Raw genomic sequence first — 6,364 nt, 5'->3', positions numbered from 1 at the left:
TCATCATTGTCTTCGGTAATTAATGTTCGGTTACTGATTCCCGAACAAATAATAAATGTTTGGTTACCGATTTCTGAACAAATAAACAATATTTAGGCTTGCGTTTCTGAATTTCGGTCATATACTAGGGAGTTCAGTTTTGAAAAAATGACAAATAAATTTTATCATTTTTGTTATTTTTTTAAAGAAACTTACCATTACAAGGTCAATATCCTCTAAATTAAGAATACCATCAAAGTTATGAACTTCCTTTAAACTTTTATTGTTGTACTCCTATCGTTTCATAGAGCTGTGGTTGCTGAAAAAACTTCCACTCATTATCATGGTTAGAGAAGTATAGGTAATCCAATGGTTGTTACCGTTATCGCTGAAATATTGCCGCCAAAGGATTTTTAAGGTTTTAAGGGTGGGTAAGTTTTGAAGGTGAGATTTGGGGAAGATGGATGGGTGGTGATGAAGGTGGGTGCTCTTATAAATCTTAATTCATGATGTAGTGGTGTGTGAATTTAATTATGAGATGCGATGTCCCAAAATTAATGATATTTTTTTTAGTAATTTTATCTGAGATTATTATTATAATAATAATAATAATAATAAAAACCAAAAAATAATCCATGGGGTACTAGTAGCAACACTCTTTAATAACAATTATACCTTAAAATAAAATGACTATAATAGCCATCAAATCCCTAACCAATCCATCTCATCTTTTTTCCTAAGAGGTTCTCTTCTTTCTCTCCAACGACTCCTCCATGGCTATGAAACTTTGAATTCGGTGAGCCAAGAATATGGATGTCCAGTGGGCACAAGGAAAAGTTGGCGAGGATCGAGTTCACATTGTGATCTCCGAAGAAGGTATTTGTTGGGATTTACGATAGGTTCAATGGTCCTGATGCTGGTGTTTTTTTGCTTAAATAATCTTTACTTCAATGTTTACAAGGAGCTCTTAGGGATTGTTTTGGAATGACAAATCTGAATCCTCAGTGCGTAATTCTGCTACCAATTTGAATTTGGAAAAGAAAGGGAGTGATGGTGAAAATTGATGAATTTGATAGACCAATAATGGGACATTGTTTGGTTTGTATCTTAAGTTACAATTTTTGAGAAAATTTTCAAAAAAAATTTTGGTTCAAATTTTTTTTTTTTTTAATTATTTTATTTCTCCTATACATCAATCAATCATTTTTTCTCTTTCCTCTCTCATTCTCAATCACTTTTTCTCTAATACACATTTACTCAATTACAATAAAATATCAAATCATCCCAAACTCTAAAATTATTTTCAAAATATACAACCAAACAACCCAAAAAAATTTCTAAACTCTCCCTAATTTTTTTTTAAAATTAATCTCAAAACATAAACCAAACACACCCTAAGGGCCTGTTTGGTAACATTTACGTTTTCAGTTTATATTTACAAATTTTTTATAAACTGATTTTTGTTTATTTTTATTTATTTTTAGAAAAACATAAACTACAAACGCGTTTGGTTTAGACAAAATGTTTAAAAAAATTTTAAAATACAAAAAAGAGTGAGAAATGGCAAGTGGTGGCGGGTGGTGGGTGGTGATGAGTGGTTGCGGCAGAAGACGGTGATGGAAAATGATGGCGGGTGGTGGTGGCGGTGGCGGTGGCGGAAGACAGTAGTGAAAAATGGTGGCAGGTGGTGGGTGATGGTGGTAGAAGACGGTGGTAGAAAGTGGTGGCAAGCGGCGGGTGGGTGGGTGGTAGTGACGGAAGACGGTGGTGGAAAGTGGTGGCAAGTGGCGGGCGGTGGCGGCGGAAGACGGTGGTGGAAAGCGGTGATTGGTGGATGGATGGTGGTGGCAGGTGGGTGGTGGATGGCGGGTGGTGGCGGGTGGCTAGTGGTGGTGGTGGTAGTGGTAGTGGTGGTTGGGTGGGTGACCGTGGCGGGTGGTGGTGGCAAGTGGGTGGTGGTGGCGGGTGGGTGGTGCGTGATGGTGGTGGTGGTGGTGGTGATGATGGTGGTAGTGGTGATGATGGTGGTAGTGGTGGGTTGTAGGTGGTGGTGGCGGGTGGGTGGTGGGTGGTGACGGGCGGATGGATGGTAGTGGCAGGTGGTGGACGGATGGATGGTAGTGGCAGCGGTAGGTAGTGGCAGGTGGGTAGCAGGTGGGTGGTGGTGGTGATGGTGGGTGGTGGTAGTGGTGGTGGTGGTGGTGGTGGTGGTAGTGGCGGCGGCGGCGGGTGAGTGGTAGGTAGGTGGGTGGATGGTAGGTGGTGGTGGTGGTGGGTGGTGGTGGTGGTGGTGGCGGCGGAGGGTGGGCGGTGGTGGCAAGTGGATGGCAAGTGGTGGGTAGTGGTGGCGGGTGGTGGTGGCAGGTGGGTGGTAAGTGGTGGTGGTAAGTGGTAGTGGAGGGTGGGTGGGTGGTGGTGGTGGTGGTGGCGGCGGAGGGTGGGCGGTGGTGGCAAGTGGTGGGTAGTGGTGGCGGGTGGTGGTGGCAGGTGGGTGGTGAGTGGTGGTGGTAAGTGGTAGTGGAGGGTGGGTGGGTGGGTGGTGGTGGTGGTGGTGGCGGAAGACGATGGTGGAAAATGGTAGCGGGTGGTGGCTAGTGTTGGGTGGTAAAAAAAAAAAAAACTCAAAACTTAAAACGGAAACACATTTTTTTAGTTTATATTTTTTGGCTAAATTTATAAACTGAGACCACTGATTTATAAATCAAAAATTTACTAAACAAATTTTTATTTGAGTTTTTTAAATTTTCATAAATATAAATTAAAAATTGAAAATATAAATATTATCAAACGGCACTTAAGTATTTGATAATTGCACACAAAGGTTTGGAAAAGAGAATTACTTATTTGGAAACGAGTTATGATTCAAGTCGAAAAAGAGGACTAGAGGGGTGGGAAAGCTAATTGTCGATTTTTGGTGGTTGTGTGGGTGTGAGTGTTTGGATAGAAAGCGTATATATAGGGGTTATTTGGGATGATCTAAATAATTATATTTTTTGTCTTTTTATTAAAGAGATTTTTATTGATAAGTCCAATTTAGAAGTGTTTTAACCCAAGAAGTCCATGAAAGAATTTTTTAGCCCATTTAGTCCCATGTATGTATAGTTTTATTCCATAAAGTCCATTTTCTTGATTTACACTATTTTCTTGGACACTTATGCCCTTATATTTAATTTTGATACCCTTATAAATATTTTTTCAACGATTAGCAATTTAATGATGTGAATATTCATATTTTAAAATTCACATTTGTAAGAATGTAAATTGGCCCGTGGGCGGCCCGAAACCCGCTCGCGAGCCAGGGCGGGCTCGGCCCGTTGACAATGTAAATATTCACATTGACATGTTAAAATTCACATTAATAGGAGTGTAAAATTGGCCCCCGTCCCGTGGCGGCGCGAAACCCGCCCGCGGCCCATGGGCGGCCCGGGGCGGGCCCGGTCCGGCCGTTGACAATGTGAATATTCACATTGACATATTAACATTCACATTGATAAGAGTATAAAATTGGGCCGCGGCCCATGGGCAACCAAAAGCCCGCCAGCAGCCCGGGACGGGCCCGGCCCGGCCCGTTGACGATGTAAATATTCACATTGACATGTTAACATTCACATTGATAGGAGTGTAAAATTAGCCCGCGCCTCGTAACTGCCCAAAACCTGTCCACGGCCCGTGGACGGGCCCAGCCTGGCCTGTTGACAATGTGAATGTTCACATTGACATGTTAACATTCACATTGATAAGAGTATAAAACTAGACAGCAGCCCAGGGTGGGCCCGACTCGGCCCGGCCCGTTGACAATGTGAATATTCACATTGACATGTTAACATTCACATTAATAGGAGTGTAAAATTGGCCCCCGTCCCGTGGCGGCGCGAAACCCGCCCGCAGCCCATGGGTGGGCCCGGTCCGGCCCGTTGACAATGTGAATATTCACATTGATATGTTAACATTCACATTGATAAGAGTACAAAATTGACCCGCGGCCCATGGATGGCCAAAAGCCCGCCCGCGGCCCGGGGCGGGCCCGGCCCTGTCCGTTGACAATATGAATATTCACATTGACATGTTAAAATTCACATTGATAAGAGTGTAAAATTGGCCCGCAGCCCGTGGGCGGCCCGAAACCCGACCGCAGCCCGAGGCGGGCTTGGCTCGACCTGTGACAATGTGAATATTCACATTGGCATGTTAACATGCACATTGATAGGAGTGTAAAATTAGCCCACTCCTCGTGGCTGCCCGAAACCCGTCCACGGCCCGTGGGCGGCCCGGGACGGGCCCGGCCCAGCCTGTTGACAATGTGAATATTCACATTGACATGTTAACATTCACATTGATAAGAGTGTACAATTGGCCCGTTTCCCGTGGGCAGCCCGAAGCCCGACTCGTTGGCAATGTGAATATTCACATTGACATGTTAACATTCACATTGATAGGAGTGTAAAATTGGCCCGCAGCCCGTGGGCGGCCCGAAGCCCGATCGCAGCTCGAGGCGGGCTTGGCCCGACCCGTGACAATGTGAATATTCACATTGACATGTTAACATTAACATTGATAGGAGTGTAAAACTTGTCCGCTGCCCGAAGCTCGCCCGCGGCCCGGGGTAGGCCCGAACCCGAACCCAAACCCGGGCCACCCCGGGCACCCACGGGCTTCGGGCCGCCCATGGGACGCGAGTCAATTTTACACTCTTATCAATGTGAATGTTAACATGTCAATATGAATATTCACATTGTCAACAGGCCGGGCCGGGCTCGCCTCGGGCCGCCCACGGGCTGTGGGCGTGTTTCGGGCAGCCACGGGGCATGGGCTAATGTTACACTCTTATCAATGTGAATGTTAACATGTCAATGTGAATATTCACGCTGTCAACGGGCTAGGCCCCCGTCGGCCCGGGGCCGAGCTTCGGGCTGCCCACGGGTCACAGTCTAATTTTACACTCTTATCAATGTTAATGTTAATATGTCAATATGACTATTCACATTGTCAACGAGCCGGGCCGGGCCCGCTCTAGGCAGCGGGCGGGCTTCGGGCCGCCTACGGGCCACGGGCCAATTTTACACTCCTATCAATGTGAATGTTAATATGTCAATGTGAATATTCACATTGTCAACGGGCCGGACCGGGCTCGCCCCGGGCCGCCCATGGGACGCGAGTCAATTTTACACTCTTGTCAATGTGAATATTCACATTGTCAACAGGCCGGGTCGGGCCCGCCCCGGGCCGTGGGCTAGTTTCGGGCAGCCACGGGGCGCGGGCTAATTTTATACTCTTATCAATGTGAATGTTAACATGTCAATGTGAGTATTTGCATTATCAACGGGTCGGGCCGGGCCCGCTCAGGGCAGCCCACTAGCCGCAGGCGGGTTTCGGGCCGGCCACAGGCCGCGGGCTAATTTTACACTCCTATCAATGTGAATGTTAACATGTCAATGTGAATATTCACATTGTCAACGGGCCGAGTCGGGCCGACCCGACCCGGGCCAGGGCTTCGGGCTGCCCACGGGTCATGGGCCAATTTTACACTCTTGTCAATGTTAATGTTATTGTTAATATGTCAATGTGAATATTCATATTGTGAACGGGCCGGCCCGGGCCCGCCCCAGGCGACGGGCTGGTTTCGAGCCGCCCACGGGCCGGAGGCCAATTTTACACTCCTATTAATGTGAATGTTAACTTGTCAATGTGAATATTCATATTATCAACGGGCCGGGTCGGGCCTATTTTTTTGGCTTGTGGGCCGGCCCAGCCCGACTCGAATTTTTCGGACACCCACGAGGATCGACATGAGCCGGGCCCCTACACATTGACGATATAAACATTTATATTGACGGTGTGAACATTCACATTAAGGGTATTTTGGTAATTATGTCACCCATAGGACTTATTGAAACATAAGAAAATAATGTGAACTAAATAAAATATAAGTAGATGAAAAGGGTATTTTGGTCTTCTTATCTCAAATTGGACCTAATGGAATAGTAAAAAAGAATATGGATTGGATGGAATAAAACTCTTAGAAAATGGATTTATCAAAAAAGCTCCCTTTATTAAAAGATGTGCAGAAAAGTAAAGAGATGATGTAATGAAAAAAAGATAAAAAGATAAAAAAATGTGTACTTATTTAGAATAGTCAAACTTGATCATAATATTTGAGTTAATGGTTATAGTTGAAATATGAGATACGTGGAATTAAATAAATAATTTCTAATTAAATTTATAAGTATATATATTAATAAGTAATGTATACTGAACTAAGTAGCGTATGAAAATAGATTTCCCAAACACTTTGTTTAGATTGCTTCAAAAAAAACACTTTGTTTCAATGGATATAGGGCTGTGAATGAACAGAGCCGTTCATGAACAGACTCGAATTCGGTTCGGT

The sequence above is a fragment of the Camellia sinensis genome, chromosome 3, assembly GCF_055761805.1.
Source record: "Camellia sinensis isolate YWXY chromosome 3, ASM5576180v1, whole genome shotgun sequence".
NCBI classification, from domain to species: Eukaryota; Viridiplantae; Streptophyta; class Magnoliopsida; order Ericales; family Theaceae; genus Camellia; species Camellia sinensis.
Note: the sequence above shows the minus strand (reverse complement) of the source record.